Source organism: Panthera tigris, chromosome F3 (genome assembly GCF_018350195.1).
Source record: "Panthera tigris isolate Pti1 chromosome F3, P.tigris_Pti1_mat1.1, whole genome shotgun sequence".
Taxonomy (NCBI): Eukaryota; Metazoa; Chordata; class Mammalia; order Carnivora; family Felidae; genus Panthera; species Panthera tigris.
The window spans coordinates 62,921,509-62,939,149 of record NC_056678.1 but is presented as its reverse complement, the minus strand read 5'-3'; the positions used below and the strand labels follow the sequence as shown (position 1 = coordinate 62,939,149).

The 17,641-nt window shown below is 45.2% G+C and overlaps 1 protein-coding gene across 5 annotated transcripts in view; it reads left to right on the top strand.

Annotated features, from left to right (window-relative positions):
* The first annotated feature begins 12,384 nt into the window (after positions 1-12,384).
* Positions 12,385-17,641, top strand: part of UAP1 (UDP-N-acetylglucosamine pyrophosphorylase 1) — a 40,488-nt gene continuing 35,231 nt past the window's right edge. For 4 of the 5 annotated variants that reach the window (XM_042975422.1, XM_042975421.1, XM_042975423.1 and 1 more), the window contains exon 1: positions 12,385-12,529. The gene's annotated coding sequence lies outside the window, so the exon portion shown is untranslated. The remainder of the gene's footprint in view (positions 12,530-17,641) is intronic. The other variant, XM_042975425.1, reaches the window with a different exon arrangement.

Sequence of the window (17,641 nt, the reverse complement as noted above, 5' to 3'; positions counted from 1 at the left end):
GGACAGAGAGAGACAGAGCATGAACAGGGGAGGGGCAGAGAGAGAGGGAGACACAGAATCGGAAACAGGCTCCAGGCTCTGAGCCATCAGCCCAGAGCCCGACACGGGGCTCGAACTCACGGACCGCGAGATCGTGACCTGGCTGAAGTCGGAGGCTCAACCGACTGCGCCACCCAGGCGCCCCAATGAGTGGCCTTCTTATGCTGTAAGAGTTATACCTCAAAAAATGAAGGCACGTTAAGAATATTCCCAGATACGGTGTTTAAGTATGTTCCTTTTATACCGACTTTCTCGAGGGTTTTAATTAAGAAAGAATGCTGAATTTTGTCAAATGCTTTTTCTGCATTGATTGACAGGATCATATGGTTCTTTTCTTTTATTAATGTGATGCATCACATTCATTGATTTGCAAATGTTGAACCAACCTTGCAGCCCAGGAATGAATCCCACTTGATCATGGTGAATAATTCTTTTTATATGCTGTTGAATTCAATTTGCTAGTATCTTATTGAGAATTTCTGCATCCATATTTATCAAGGATATTGGCCTGTAGTTCTCTTTTTTTGCTGAGTCTCTGTCTGGTTTAGGAATCAAAGTAATGCTGGCTTCACAGAATGAGTCTGGAAGTTTTCCTTCCCCTTCTATTTTTTGGAACAGCTTGAGAAGGATAAGTATTATCTCTGTTTTAAATGTCTGGTAGAATTCCCCAGGGAAGCCATCTGGTCCTGGACTCTTATTTGTTGGGAGATTTTTGGTAACTGATTCAATTTCTTCCCTGGTTATGGGTTTGTTCAAGTTTTCTATTTCTTCCTGTTTGAGTTTTGGAAGTGTGTGGGTGTTTGGGAATTTGTCCATTTCTTCGAGGTTGTCCAGTTTGTTGGCATATAATTTTTCATTGTATTCCCTGGTAATTGCTTGTATTTCTGAGGGATTGGTTGTAATAATCCCGTTTTCATTCATGATTTTATCTATTTGGGTCATCTCCCTTTTCTTTCTGAGAAGCCTGGCTGGTGCAGCCACTCTGGAAAACAGTGTGGTGGTTCCTCAAAAAATTAAAAATAGATCTACCCTATGACCCAGCAATAGCACTGCTAGAAATTTACCCAAGGGATACAGGAGTGCTGATGCATAGGGGCACTTGTACCCCAGTGTTTATAGCAGCACTCTCAACAATAGCCAAATTATGGAAAGAGCCTAAATGTCCATCGACTGATGAATGGATAAAGAAATTGTAGTTTTGGGGCACCTGGGTGGCTCAGTCGGTTAAGCGTCCGACTTCGCTCAGGTCATGATCTCACGGTTCGTGAGTTCGAGCCCTGCGTCAGGCTCTGTGCTGACAGCTCAGAGCCTGGAGCCTGCTTCGGATTCTGTGTCTCCCTCTTTCTCTCTACCCCTCCTCAACTCGTGCTCTGTCTCTCTCTCTCTCTCAAAAGTAAATAAACATTAAAAAAAAATCTAAAAAAAAAAAGAGAAATTGTGGTTTATATACACAATGGAATTGTGTATATAATTCCATATAGGAACCATAGGAGACTCTTTTTTTTTTCTCCAATATATGAAATTTATTGTCAAATTGGTTTCCATACAACACCCAGTGCTCATCCCAAAAGGTGCCCTCCTCAATACCCATCCCCCACCCTCCCCTCCCTCCCACCCCCCATCAACCCTCAGTTTGTTCTCAGTTTTTAAGAGTCTCTTATGCTTTGGCTCTCTCCCACTCTAACCTCTTTTTTTTTTTTTTTCCTTCCCCTCCCCCATGGGTTTCTGTTAAGTTTCTCAGGATCCACATAAGAGTGAAACCATATGGTATCTGTCTTTCTCTGTATGGCTTATTTCACTTAGCATAACACTCTCCAGTTCCATCCACGTTGCTACAAAGGGCCATATTTCATTCTTTCTCATTGCCACGTAGTATTCCATTGTGTATATAAGCCACAATTTCTTTATCCATTCATCAGTTGATGGACATTTAGGCTCTTTCCATAATTTGGCTATTGTTGAGAGTGCTGCTGTAAACATTGGGGTACAAGTGCCCCTATGCATCAGCACTCCTGTATCCCTTGGGTAAATTCCTAGCAGTGCTATTGCTGGGTCATAGGGTAGATCTATTTTTAATTTTTTGAGGAACCTCCACACTGTTTTCCAGAGTGGCTGCACCAATTTGCATTCCCACCAACAGTGCAAGAGGGTTCCCGTTTCTCCACATCCTCTCCAGCATCTATAGTAGGAGACTCTTAAAAACTGAGAAAAAACTGAGGGTTGATGGGGGGTGGGGGAAAGGGGAAAGTGGGTGATGGGCATGGAGGAGGGCACCTGTGGGGATGAGTACTGGATGTGGTATGGAAACCGATTCGACAATAAATTTCATATTTAAAAAAAATATCCCCAGATAGGGGCGCCTGGGTGGCTCAGTCGGGTGAGCGACCGACTCTTAGCTTTGGTTCAGGTCATGATCTCACAACCCACGGGTTCCAGCCCCGCATGGGACTCTATGCTGGTGGTGCAGAGCTTGCCTGGAATTCTCTCTCCTTCTCTCTCCATCTCTCTCTGCCCCTCCTCCACATGTGCTCGCTCTCGCTCTCTCTCAAAAATAAATAAACATTAAAAAAAATGAAAGTAAAAACATAAACATATTCCCACTTAAAAAAAAAAAAAGTCTTAGAGAAACTGTTGCCAGCTGGCCTGCTTCAAGAAGTAGAAAAGACGTACTTCAGGCTGTAAGGAGGTGACGCGGGGTGGGAGAATCCACAGGAAAAAGTCACTTCATGTTTCTAAGCACCTAAGAAATAATGGAAATTTATCTATAGTTTAGTTTATAAATTACTAAAGGATTTGCATACATCATTTAAGCAAATTTTGGACTTAATTTGTCCAAAATGTCCTTCACTGTGCTTAGCAAATGTCAAGTCCATTTGTTTAATATTGAAATTCTGGAAATCTGCCCCCCCCTTTTTTTTTTAATGTTTATCTTTGAGAAAGAGACAGAGAGAGAGAAAGAGAGAGAGAGGGGGGGGGGAGGGGCAGAGAGAGAGGGAGACACAGAATCCGAAGCAGCTCCAGGCTCCCAGCTGTCAGCACTGACCCCGACGCAGGGCTCGAACCCACGAACCGTGAGATCATGACCTGAGCTAAAGTCGGATGCTTAACCGACCAACCCCGGTGCCCCTGGAAATCTGCCCATCTTATAACAGTAAATCATGTTTAGCACATAGTTCATAGATGCTTTTATTAGACTGTGAAGAAAATGGGTGATGAAAAAAAATGGCCAAAATAATTTTCAGAAAATGTTCTTAATTTTTGTGGTCAGAACACTTTCAAGTGCATAATTGGAAATAATTTACATTGTTGTGTTAATTTGATGCTTGCTTTCTTCATCCTAAAAACAATGGAAACCAGCTATAATCATGTGAGTCACCAACTGCCATTTGCTAAGTTCCATTTATATTTTCATTTTTCTAAATTACTTTTTAGCAAATTACTATTTCTGTGTACTAAATTGTGGCCTAAACCTGTCTTTTGTAGCTAACAATAAACAACAGTCTTTAAACAGTTATTTAATAAAAAGGGAGCTCCAGACAAAATATCACAACTTTAAAAAATAATAGTGATAACAGAACCTGATAAAACCTAATATTAATAGAAAAGTATATTCAGTGACACGTAAATAAAAGGACACACCAGCCTTTAAAAAACACAAACGGGGGGTTGCCTGGGTGACTCAGTCAGTTGAGCGTTGGACTCTTGATTTCCGCTCAGGTCATGATCTCACCGTTTGTGAGTTCGAGCCCCGCATCGGGCTCTGTGCTGACAGTGCAGAGCCTGCTTGGGATTCTCTCTCTGCCTCTCCCCACTTGTGCACACTTGCACGCACACTCTCCCTCTCAAAAAAAAAATAAAATAAACTTAAAAATAAAAACACTCAGATATCAGTAGAATCGTATCGCGATGTCATTTAACGACGGATGTTTGCGAGTAGAAGAGTGGAAAGGATTTGTTCTATTCTTGGGTGACCTGTTTATATTTTATCGCTTATTCATTATGACTGCAGAAAATACAGCACGACTGTGTTTACTCTTTTCCTATCAAGAAAAGAATCTCTTTTAATGGCAGCCTTATGGCCAAGACATGCTTAGTCGCAAGTTACTCCAGTGAAATGCCACAAGAGTCATGGGTTTGTAAGCAAACTCCAGGGTGTCTGTTCTAAAACTTGGCGGTGGGACGTGAGCTCAGCTAGGGCGGGGTGTGATGGGCCACATGAAATCCGACTTTCTGAGAAGGTGCTGCCCCTCCCAGTCTCCTGGGCAGGGTGAGGGTGGTGGTAGTTTAAGACGTACTGAGAACCATAGTGGTGTCAGTAACCGACCCATGAGCTCATGGTTTGTGGGATCAAGCCCTGAGTCAGGCTCTGCACTGACAGCACGGGGCCTGCTTGGGACTCTCCCTCTCTCTCTGCCCCTCCCCCACTGATGCACGCTAAATGAATAAATAAATAAATAAATAAATAAACAAATAAATAGTACTTAGAACCATAATTGTGAATAGGAACTGTTTTATGTGGCAGGCCCTTGGGGTAATTTTCATTTCCTTTTCTCTCTACCTTTGTCTTCCTTCCTTCCTCTCTGTCTCTCCCTTTTCCCTCCGCTGCTTTCCTTCCTCCTGACTTTCCTCCCTCCCCTTCTGCCTTCTCTCTTTTCTGCATTCTGAATTTTAATGTTTGCAATACTTGTGTAATAAAATTAAGAAAAAGCTTCTGGGGGCACCTGGTTGCCTCAGTCGGTTAAGCGTCTGACTTTGGCCTAGGTCATGATCTTGCCATTTCTGAGTACGAGTCCTGTGTCAGGCTCTGTGCTGACAGCTCAGAGCTGGAGCCTGTTTCCCATTCTGTGTCTTCCTCTCTCTCTCTTTCCCGGCCCCTCCTCACTTGCGTTCTCTCTCTCTCTCTCTCAAGTAAATAAATATTTAAAAAATTAAAAAAAAGAAAAACTTCTAAAAATACTAAAAATTTCTAGTATTTGAATTTTCTGCTTTTACTTTTTTTTTTTTCACTACAAAAAGGAAAATAAGAAAGGAGTTTCAAGCAATACCAGCTGAGCAAAGGGGTCCTTTGTGCCCTTGCTGGGGGGTCAGCAAGACTCATCAACTGTATAACATAAGAGCCTGGTGCACAGGCCTTTGACAGCTTCTATCTCTTGCCCCACTCTACAGGCAGAGAAGATGGCTTAGAGAACTCATCAGAAACTTCCCACCACTCTCGGGACCGATTCTAAGCTCCAGTGTGACTAGAGTCTGGGAAACCAGGGCAGGATATGGAGAACACAAAGGGAAAAGGTCGGGAGAAAAGTGTGTGTAGGGGAGACCCTGTCAGACTTTGTGGGTTGTTTGACCATGTTGCGTTTTATTCCAACTGACATGGGAAGCCATGGGAGGGCTTTGAGCAGAGATCATTCTGGCTACTCCATTGAGAACGGCCTGAAGAGGGGCAAGGGTAGAAGCAAGGAGGCCTGTTGGGAGGCGGCTACTGCCACGATCCAGGTAAGCAGTGATGGTGACTGGACCAGAATGGGGGAAGGTGATGGGCAGAACTGGTGGGATTCTGCGTCCACGCTGAAGACAGAGCCCATAGGATCTATGTGGATCAGATCCCAGATGAGAGAAAGTGCCAAGGATGACTCTCAGGTTTTTTGCCTGAGCAACCATGACCATGGAATTACTACAGTGATAAGGAAGATTGAAAGAAATTGGGTTTTTTGGAGGGAGAGGGAGTGGTGTAGGAATAATAGGAATAGAGCAGAAGTTGAGTTAGACATGTTAATTTTGAGATACCTATTAGCAAGCCACGTCCTGGAGTGATATCCTTGGGTCGGCAGGAGGAGATGGGCTGTGGCTCATAGGTGGGGGACGGGACCACGGACTGTTTATTCCCAATACTTGGAGATAAAATAAAAATATGGGCATAGTAGAGGGAGATGAATGGATGGGGTGGCAAGGGCTTGTGCAAGTTCTCTGTTTTCTCAACGAGGAGAAGCAAGGATATCGGCTAAGAGTGAATGTGGGGGACAAGGTAATCAGAGAGTTCTGAGAGACAACGTGTGTGAAATAGTCACCTAGAAGAAAGGCAACACGAGTGGACAAGGGCAGATAGCGTCTAGTATTGGCATAGTGGTTATGAATTTAAAGTGAGACCAGTCAGAATGGTCACACATTTTTCTCCAACCTATTCTGGTTCAGGGTCTCTCAAAAAAGCTGCAGTCAGAATACCAGCCGGGGCTTAGGTGGGTTTTCTGCATCCAGGGCTCACGGGACTGCACTCAGGGTATCAGCTGGGCCGCATCCTCATCCGGAGGCTAGATTGGGATGGAATCCACTTCCAACACTCAGGTCGTGGCAGAATTTATTTCCTTGTAGGACTGAAAACTCCGGGGGGGGTGGTATTTGTTTGCCTCTATTTTTGCCAGTTCAAGGCCACTGTCAGCTCTGGAAGATGTGTGACGTTCCCTGCCACATGGGCCTCTCTGTAGGCAGTTCGCTTCATGACATTTTGTTTCTTTAAGGCCCAGCCAAAGAGTGAAAGTGAGTCCTCTAGCAAGAAGTCTTAATGAAACCCAGTTATGGGACCCATTACTTTTGTCATATAGCATAATGTATTCACAGGAGTGACATCCATCACCTTCTCCTTAGTTAGTTAGAAGCAAGTCACAGGTCCTTCCCATGCTCAAGGGGAAGGGATTATACAATCCAGGAGGCAGGAATCATGGGTGTCACCTTAGAGTCTGTCTGGCACACCATCCAATTCTCAATACCTGATACCCAGTAAGCCAAACTTAGGAAACAGTATTTATTTATTTATTTATTTATTTATTTATTTATTTATTTATTTATTATCTTTTTGAGAGAGGGAGTGAACTGGGAGGCGCAGAAAGGCAGAGAGAGCGAGAGACAGAGAATCCCAAGCAGGTTCCAAGCCCATCATGGAGTTTGATATGGGGTTCTATCTCATGACTGTGAGATCGTTACCCAAGACGAAATCAAGAGTCAGATGCTTACGTGACCGAGGTACCCAGGCACCCCAGGAAATAGTATTTTTTTTTTTGAAACTTAAGAGTTTTTATTCTGAGTCAGAAACTATTCTAAGCACTTTAAAAATATTAATCCCCACAGCAACCCTAGTAGGTAGGCCCAACTATTATCTCCATTATGGGAGGAGACTGGACAGAGATATCAATGAACGCCTCTAAGACCTCTCAGCTAATTAACTACAGAGCCGGGACTCAGACTCATGCTCTCTGCCTTCCAAGTCCATACTCTATTATGTTAAGTCAAAAACAAAGTCAGTGAATCAATGACACAGGAAATAATTACCCAGCAGGTCAGAGAACCCAAGCAAGTTTTTTTTTTTTAACTTTGTTTTTAATGTTTACTTATTTTTGAGAGAGAGAGAGCACGATTCGGGGAGGGGCAGAGAAAGAGAGAGAGAGAGTCACACACACAGAACTCGAAGCAGGCTCCAGGCTCCGAGCTGTCAGCACAGAGCCGGACGCGGGGCTCGAACTCACGGACCGTGAGATCTTGACCTGACCCGAAGTCGGACGCTCAACCGACTGAGCCACCCAGGCGCCACCCAAGTAAGTTTTGAGTCTATATTTTTGTAACTCCATTTCTAAACCAAGCCATTTGGCACTTTCAGAGACTCACTGAGATACGGGGTCTTTCTTCTATTAACACGAAGTAACACAGGCCAAATAGAGTTGTGGAGCCTGGAACGAAAAAAAAAAAATGGGGAGGGACTTGTTGCCGTGCCTGCGATTTCTTGGAGGCGATGTCCCATTTTATCTTTTCCTTATTTACCTGGAAAATATAAAGCAAATTTCATCTGTTGTAGATTCCTAAAGAATAGGTGATCGGAGACATCGCCAACACTAATGACTTGTGATAGACCTTTGTAGGTCCTGCATAGTGAGTTGAGAAGCCTGGGAGACAAAATGCACAATAGATCCAAACATGCAGCCCTTACCAGTAGAGCTGAGAAGCCACATTTTGAAAAACTCCTTCACATCTGAGAAACCGTGGTGTTAAAGGTCATGCAGCCATAGGCGGGGTGGGGGGCAGATTTGGAACAAACTATGTTAAGGTTCTGGTTTCAGTGTAGGCCAGAAGCCACTTCGGGCTAAGTTTCTGAGGGATTTCCCCTGGGGATAGTACAACTGTGCATTAGAAAGATCCACTCCAATGGGCCCCCCAAAGTAGGCATTAAATATTTGACCCAGGGTCCCTAATGGTAGTGAGACATTTGTATCGTTACATAGCAATAGACGGCTGACTTCTAATCTTGCTCCTGCTTCGTAATTACCTATTTATTCTATTCTGTCCTTGGGGAAACCACTTCACTTTTGGGAGATTTGGTTTCCTTATCTGTGAATTAAGGGAGGTGGACCGGATAATCTCTAGCCAACAGCACCACAATGGAATGTCAAGTCCACTCTCCTGCATCATACAGACCTTCTTAAGGTGGAATACTGAGGCTGTACGTCTCCATACTTAATTGCACACCAACACCCTCTTGTTTACTTTCCCCCCAGCTCATTCCACTTTGTTATTTTTGTACTTCCTTGATTGCAGTCGGTTTTGAGGGGCTGTACTTTCAGTAAAAAAAAAAAAAAAAAGTCATCGAACAGGCTGTATCTGTTATTTCACAGTATTTTGAAGCACACCCTGTGCTACAGAAAAGTTAGGGCTTGGGAGGAGTGGTGAGCTGAGTAAGTCGGGATGATCTCCTGGGGGAACAAGTACTCATGTCCTAGGAAGCTGTCAACAGGAAAGTCAAAGCCCTAATCCCTCCACCGCCCATGTGTTTGTCTCTTGGAAACAGTGATCTCATGAATGCTCAGACCTACTTTATGGAACTTTTCTTTGAGCCAGACTCTCCTGGTTATTGGATGTACTTCTGAGAAGGAACCTGGGTCCTTTTGGAAGTTCAGTGACCTAGCTGAGGCCCTCGCATTCAGGGCAATGAAGGGAGGACCCCTTTGGAGGCGCCCCACTAACCCAGTCCACTGTTTGAAAAATCTGGGTGGCTTGTCCTTGGTTGTACAACACAGGAAAGTGTGGACAGGTGGGCTCATGTCCCACACAATTGTGTGAAAAACAAGCGGGTTCTTTTAGTTGTTAAGTAGCATACCTGCTTTTTTCTTTAAAAAAAATTTTTTTTTTAACATTTATTTATTATCGAGAGACAGAGAGAGACAGAGTGTGAGCAGGGGAGGGGCAGAGAAACTGGGAGACACAGAATCTGAGGCAGGCTCCAGGCTCTGAGCTGTCAGCACGGAGCCCAACACGGGGCTCGATCCCACAAACCGCGAGATCATGACCTGAGCTGAAGTCAGACACTTAACCGACTGAGCCACCCAGGAGCCCCAGCATACCTGCTTTTCTGAAATTAAAAGAAATATATACTCTTCTAATTATCAAATACTTTTCACTTTAGAGGTTTAAAAAAAAAGTTAGAAAAAATTTAGAAATTTGGGGAACATTTTAGAAAAAAAAAGCATCCAAAAGAATATAAAAAGTACTATAATCCCATTGTCCCTAAAAGACCCAAACATAAGACCTTCTTTTGTATGCCCTTCTGAATTTTTTAATTTGGGTGCTATTGTCTCCTAAATGACCATGTACAGTTGAACCTTGAATTAGTTAAGTTTCTGGGGAGTCAAAGTTATATGAGGATTTCGGCTGCCTGAGATGTCGGTGCCCCTTACCACCTCTTTGTTCAAGGATCAGCTGTATATAAAAAACACCTTAACGGACAGAAATAGCTCTTCAGAGTAACAAGTTTCTGGATGTTTATCTGGCGAGATGAGATTAAGGCCCTTCTTATGCATAGTAAGTAGGAAAAAAATTGAGCAGAAAGGGTAAAAGTAAAAATTTGATTTTATAATAGTTCATTGAAAACACTGTGCTGGGCCCCAATGCTACCTTTTATATTTAAAGGACTCTTTAATAATGATTTTGCTCTTTATTCATTCATTCATCAAAGATGTATAGAATGCCTCTCATACTCCAGACACTCTTAGATTCTTTCTCATTTAATTTGTACTACACCCATGCGAAGTAGGTATTATCCTCATTTTATAAGCAGAAAATTGAGGTTAAGAGTTGTTAAGCTGACACATAGCCTCTGAGGTTGTGTGATATATATATATATATATTATATATATATGTGATATATATATAATATATATATATATTAAATGTTTATTTATTTTTGAGAGTGAGAGACAGAGACAGAGTGCGAACTGGGGAGGGGCAGAGAGATAGGGAGACACAGGATCCCAAGCAGGATCCAGGCTCTGAGCTGTCAGCACAGAGCCTGACTCGGGGCTTGAATTCACGGACTGTGAGACCGTGAGATCATGACCCAAGCCGAAGTCGGATGTTTAACTGTGATTTTGAATCTGCATCTCCCAGTTTGCATTTTTCTAAACTCTCCTATATTTGTCAGGGAGTAGAAACATGGGAGAGTAACAATTAGTATATTTTTTAATTTTTTCAATGTTTATTTTTAATGTTTTTTTAATGTTTATTTATATTTGAGCTGTCAGCACAGAGACTGACGTGGGGTTTGAACTCACCACCCACTAGATCATGACCTGAGCCAAAACACTGAGCCACCCAGGCGCCTGACAATTAGTATATTTTTAGAAAGCAACTGTGCAAATTCTCTTCCTTTCATTTAAGGTCACAATGCTATCTATATTCAGTTACATCATTGTGGGCAGGCTTCTAGGTCTCTTTAAGTGGAACCTGAGCATATTAATGGGACTGAATTTATTCTTCTCAGTTATGAAGGATTTGAGAGAAATGTTTCTTATGGTACTGGGAATCCAAATAACAAGATGCAATGGTGATACTATGGAAAGGTATCCAGGACCTAGAACTAGCAACTGACATAGAGTAAGCACTCAAATCACAATCACTGATGTTTATTAGTGTTCATTCACTCTGTTCTATACTCTTTGCTTGTATTCACTGGTTCAATCCTTACAACAACCCTAAGGGCATTTCTATTATTGTTTCTATTTTATAGGTGAGAAAATTGATGCATGAGTTAATGAACTTGCCAAAGATCACACTCAATAAAAAAGCTGGAATTCTGTCTTCAGATCCCCTGCTCTTAACGACTATACTATAAATCTTTCAAATAAATGGATGACATTCTGCGATCATGAAAAATGGAGAATATTCTAGCTCCTAAATATGAATCTACCAGCATTACTTTTTTTCAGTTACTTAAAGCGGTGGGTGATTGTGCAAACGACAAAGTTAATGAAAAGACCCTGGTACTTGATAAGGTAGAAGAAAGGCACCCGAATGCCTGATACTCTTTATGTAAGGTGTTATGTTAAATCTGTTTTTTTGTTTTGTTTTTTTATTCTCAACATTTGGACTTCTTGCAACACCGTGCAAAGCGCAATGCAGCTCAAAATGTAAACGCAGCTTTTAGGAGCCCAGGGCTGAGCATATAAACTGCCATGTGTACACCCACATCAGGTATGTAACAGGACTGACGGTATGCAACAGGCAATTATAAACGGCGGCCGTGCAATGGTCATGAAGGTCATCCAGCAACCAACAGTTTCGTGTCGAATACTGAGGAGGTTAAGTCCACCATCACACAAAACGGACGCCTGGGCTCATTCTCACTAGCGCGCTTTTCATTACTTAAGTCCTCTCTTTTCGTGACTGTGCAAAAGTAAGCGGGCCTGGCTTCCCGCGCTGGGGACCTAAAATGCCATAAAGCAGAAGGCCAGTCGGGGCCCTTCCGGGCATCCGGCTAATCCGAGACGAAACAAGGCCAGCCCAAGGTCGGAGGGTGCCCCAGGTCCGCCCTCCAGGGTCCGTGCGGAGCGACGTCCGCATTTCGCAACCCGCCTCACGGGCGGTCGGAAATCCACCAGCTGCTGGATGACACCGCTCTCCGCCCAACTCCCGATCCGCTTCTGCTTACGGGGTGCGGCCGAGCCAGGGCCAGGCGGGGACCAGGAGCCGCGGGCTGTTACCTCGCGGGACCAGCCGGTGACGCCAGGGCGCTCAGAGCAGGGCGTGAGCGACAGCCCCGGGGCTCCGGTCACGTCCCACAGCTGACGCTGCGCACACCTCTCCCCGCCCGCTGCGCGCCGAGGGGCGAGGCTGCCCGCGGACCGGGTTCCCAGCGCTGCCCCCATTGGGCGAGGGAATGCTGACGCGGAGGCCCCGCCTCCGGCCAGGCCCCGCCCCCCGGCGCCGGCGTCAACGCCGGCGCTCGCGGCGCTGACGTGTCCGGGCGGGCGGTGGCGGCTCCTCCCGGCGCCTGCAGCCACTCGTCGCTGCGAGAGAGGGGCGGGGTGGCCGGGGCCGCGCTCCCCGGGGCCAGCTCGCGGCCCGCCCCGCCGCCCCGGCCCCCCGGATGAGGGTATATATTTGGAGCTGGCGCGGGACGCCGAGGAGTGGCCGCACGGAGCCGGAGCCGGGCGGAGCCGCGATCACGCTGAGGGAGGTGAGCGGCTCCCCGCCCAGTCGGGTCTCCTTCCCCCGCCCCCCGCCAGCCTGGAGGGGACGCCGGGGGCCCGGCCCCACCACGCGCACGCTCCCGGGGCCACGTCGGTGCTCGGCGCCCGAACCTGGCCCTGGCGGAGGAGTCCGCCCCGCGCGCCCCGCAGGCGCTTCCCGTGCTCGGAGACCCCGCTGGGGAGGGCGCCCCTCCCCCGGCTTTGGTGGGAGGGGGGACCCGGATAGGGCAGTGCTTGCAGTCGGGGGTTTGTCGAGCTGCGGGGAGTGGGCCTCACCTGGATGGGGGGCGGGAGCCTTGAGGTTCTGCGGCCGGGGCCTTGCGGACAGGTTCGGCGAGCTCGGGGACCGCGGGGTGGGGACAAGCGGTCGTTGGAACTGTCCGCTGGGAAGGGGGCGGGCTGGCTGGCATCTGAGAGGGAGAGAATTCTGAGGGCGTTGACGGGAGGAGTGGAGACACCTGCGGGGGGACGTGAGCGGGGGACCAAGCCTGCTTGCCCCTTTTGGTTGGTTGGTTGGTTGGCTGGTTTGAATGCTGGTAGTGGGAGAGGGTGGAGATTGCGGGCTTTCCCCGGGCTTGGCCAGGCAGGAGGGTGGGGATTGGAGGGCTGAGAGCACACATGTGCTGAACATATGGCTTCCTGAAGATTTTATTAAGTTTGGCCTGATGCTCTCCTATGTTTATTTGTGCCCGGTTTCTGAAACGTGAAATCAGGTAGCAGCGATGATGGTAATAGGATGTCATTATGCAGTGCTTTTCGTTTAAGGACTTTTAAGGTGAAATTTTTAGGTGTGGACCAGGGGTTTACAGGAAGCTGAAGGCAGTTTCTGTACCCTGACTGTTGGTGAGTTGGCTCACTTAGCTGGGATTAAGAAAGACTCCGTAGGGTGTGCCGCCAAGCATTTATAGGATTCAGTGGTTATGGCTCAAGTCCAAGGCTGTTTTTCTAAAGTTCTAAGAAGTTTACTTATCAATTTTGGGGGGCATAATATAGCAGCGGAGATAGGGGCAGGAAGGAGACCGGAAAAGGAGAGGAATTTCTTTCATAGTGGCATTTAAATTCTAATAAAGGTATATTTGATAATGGCAGAGTTTTACCAAATTTGTCATTGTTTTTGATGCAGATGTATTAGGCTATGGGCATATACCAAATTCTGTCATAATTTCTACAGCAGATCCTTAACTTTTTCAGACTTTGCTTGTCCAAATAAAAATCCTGGTCTAACACTTGTATTTACGACTGCTTACCATCACACACACATCCACACTTCTCTCTTACCAGAATTATTGGGGAAAATGCTACTATTTTTGTGGTTATTTTTTTGCTTCAAAAAAACCCATGGATAAATTATTCTTACTCAAAACCCAAGTATGATTGTTCTGTCGGGAGCATTTACACAGTTATGTAACTTGGCACTTGTGATCTTGTCAACCTTTGCAGACCACCAGTGGCCTGGGGCCAGGGATCACAGTTTAACCTATAGGGGGAAAAATGTAACCTATAGTTGTCTTATTTGCATGGATCCATTTTTCCCAGGCATCTGAAGGTGGATGGCTGTCCAGTGACTTTTTTAGGAAAAGATTGATTTATATCTTAAAATGTTATCATATTATGTTTGCATATGTGTTTCAATAGGCAGAGGTCTCTCCACTCTTGCCTCTCCTTTGAGGGTGTGTGAGGAAGGCTGGTTTTATCGTCTTCATGAGGAAATGTGTACCCAGGGAGGTGGAACGATTTACACAGGATCAAATGCTGGGGAGGGAACAAGAACTAAGACTCCCAGGTCCTCAGTTACATGGTTCCCTGATCTTCCCACTACAGTATGTTCCTTTAAATCTGGAGCTCCTTTAAATACTGTCGTATAGATGCGACCAAGGCCCCCATTCCTTGGAAAATGGTTTGATGTAAAACTCTCTCAACTGTCTGGTTTTTTGTTTGTTTGTTTGTTTGTTTACTTGATGTATTTTTTTTAAGTTTTAAAATTTGTTTATTTTGAGAGAGAGCGAGTGGGGGATGGGCAGAGAGAGAATCCCAAGCAGGCTCTGGCATGGTCAGGGCAGGGCCCCAGGCGGGGCTCGAACTCTTGAACCATGAGATGACTGAGCTTAACCGACTGAGCCACCCAGTGCCCCTACATGATGTATTTTTTTAATTAAAAAATAATGGTGTTATGTCTCTTGAAACCTTTTATCAATCAACAGAAATGCCGTTGAATATCCTAATGCGTGGCCAAGGCTGTCTTCTAACTTTTTTTTTTTTTAATCTGTCTACACTTGCCAGGGATCTCTTTCGTTTGATAACTTAATATCATGTATGGTGATGACCTTGGAAGTTTTATCTTTAGCTCCAGTAGTACCTCTGAACTTTAGACTACTACATTCTGCTGTCTCCTCGCATTTCTATTTGGATGTCTAATAGGCATCTTGAACTTAACGTGACCAAAAGTGAAGTATTGATTCCCCCACTCTAGGCACCTCGTCCTAAACCTGCCCCCCCTCCTACTGTTCCCCACTTCAGCAAATGGCACCACCACTCGAGAGTCCTCTTTGCTGGATTCCTAGCTTTCTCTCTGTCTCCACATTCCATCCATTACCGAAGCCTGTAGGATTAGAATCCACATTTCATCACTGCTCTAAGCCAGTGTCATCTCATCTAGACTATTGTGGAAGTTTCTTTAAAAAATTTTTTTATATTTATTTACTTTAGAGAGAGAAAGACAGAGATGAGTGGGAGGAGGGGCAGAGAGCAAGGGAGATACAGAATCTCCCTGAAGCCGACTCCAGGCTCTGAGCTGTCAGCATAAGAGCCTGATGTGGGGCTCGAACTCACAAACGGCAAGATCATGACCTCAGCCGGAATCAGGCGCCCGGCTGATTGAGACACCAACCATCTGCTTGCTTCTACTTTTGCCGTCTGTTAGTCTTTCCCCCCATGTAGGAATGGAATGATCCTTCTGAGGCCTCAGTCAGACCGTGATGCTCCCCTGCTCCACATTCTCCAATGGCTTCCTCAAGCCCAAAGTTTTTACCTTGACCCCAAGGGCCTGCTTGATCTGCTCAGTGTCCGTCCGCCTCAGTCACTTGGGCTCACTCTGCTCCCGCTGCGTTGACCTTGCTGTTCCCTGTACATGTCACACGTCGCTGTTTTACAACTGCTGCAGTTACAGCTTCCTGTCCCTAGAATGTTCCTCTCCAGGATTCTGACTTGCTTGCTCTCTCTTCATTCGTACGGACTGTCAGATGTCCCAGAGGTCCTCCCCAACTACCCCATTTAAAATAACCCCATCGCCTTGTTGGGCTTTCACCCCTTAGCCCGCTTCTGCCTGACGTTTTATGCCTGTCCCTCGTGGCATGCACATTGTCACCTTGTGCATTGCCGTGTCTGTGTCACCTGCGTGAGCACCTGGCAGACAGTGAGTGCTCGTTAACTATTCAGGGGATTAACAATGGCACGTGACCGTGAAATAATGTTCCTCCATAAACTGTCTACTGATGTATCTTTGCATGTGAAAAGGACACTTTCAGCAGCAGCCTGTTCGTTGGAGGGTAGGCTCGTCATCTCTCTCTCAGTGGAAGTAGCACTGAGAAGTTCAGCCTCATCCGCCCGTTTCCCAACACTGTGCCTTGTTCCTTGAATACGGTTATTTACCAGAGCCGTTTTCGTGCTCTTGCCGCTGGCTGGAGTTTCTTCTACCGCTTGCACTTTTGGCAGACTGCTTTTTCTGCCACAGTGCCCGACCCAGCAGCTCTCCTCCAGTTCTGGAGGCTGTAGTCGGTGGTCTGGAGCGCAGTTTTGCTTTTATAATGGTAGCTGATGACATTCACGGAGGGCTTTTTTATGTGTTAAATGCTTCTCATTTGAATTCAGGAATCCTCTTAACCTTAGGGGTACGTACCGTTTTTATCCTCATTTTACAGACGAGAAAAATTGAGGCACAGAGAAGTTAAGTAACTTGCTCAAGGTCACAGAATTAGGAAATAGTGGCGCGAGGGTCTGAACTCAGCCGTGCTGACTGAGCCCAGTTTCTACCAGTTACACTGACCCTCTTAAATGAGACCTTGGGTTGAATTCTTTGTCTTTCCTCTGTGTATGGAAGTTATTATAGTCTGGTGGAAAGATCATAGGCATCGGAGTCAGGTTTATCTGGGTTAGAATTCCTGATTTTCTACCTACTGGGTAAGTAGCCTTGGGCAAATTACTTAATCTCTTTGAGCCTCGTTTTCCCATTGGTTGTAATTTCACTTATGCCTCCGAACCTGGTGAAGAAAATTCTATTATTCCCATTTTGCAGATGCAGATAACAGAGTCGAAGCTATCTATGACTTGGCCCAAGCAGTAGAACCAGGAATAAAAGTCAGTTCTGTTTGATTCCTTAATCAATAAAGATTCGCTTGAATGAAGCTAGAGTATGTGAGGCAGGCCTTTAAGGATGAGTGAGATTTCGGTACATAGGAGAGTCTGAAGGAAGTACTTGGAGGTAAGGATGAGGATCTTAGGTGACAGCAGGTAGAATTGTGTCCTACCCTGATAATAAGGTTTCATTTTTGTTTCATATGGAAGCCTTAATTTCGTTAGGAATTGTTGGTAACTCAGAGAGTGCGTTTCGTAAGTAGTACCATTCATTTCACCCTTGAAACATTACATCCCTGAAGTAAATCTAAATAACAAACCCCAAATAAAAGTGGGGAATATAAGTCACTCAATCTTATGTGCTAGTCTAATTTGAAGTTGATTTTATAAGAAGAATCAGGAAGCCAGTCTTTCGGTTCACTTTGAGAGGGCACCTTATTTAAAGAAAAAATTATAGAGGCTGTGTGCCTGTCTTCTTTGGGATCATAATACCTTTCCTGAATTTATTCTGGAGTGGGCACTGGCTACTGAGAATTTTCTGGTTTGGGTTAACATGCTCAATACCGATTGCCAATACCAATGACTTTTTATGTAATAATGCTTTTTAAATTGACGTCTTTACTCATCCTATGAAGTTCCTCATCTCCCTGTCCTGTGCATTTTCTTTCTGCGTGCTGTTGGTTTGTGAACTCTTTTCTGCAAAGTGAGATGTCAGAACATCAGTTGTGTCTGTATTTCTGAATAAAATA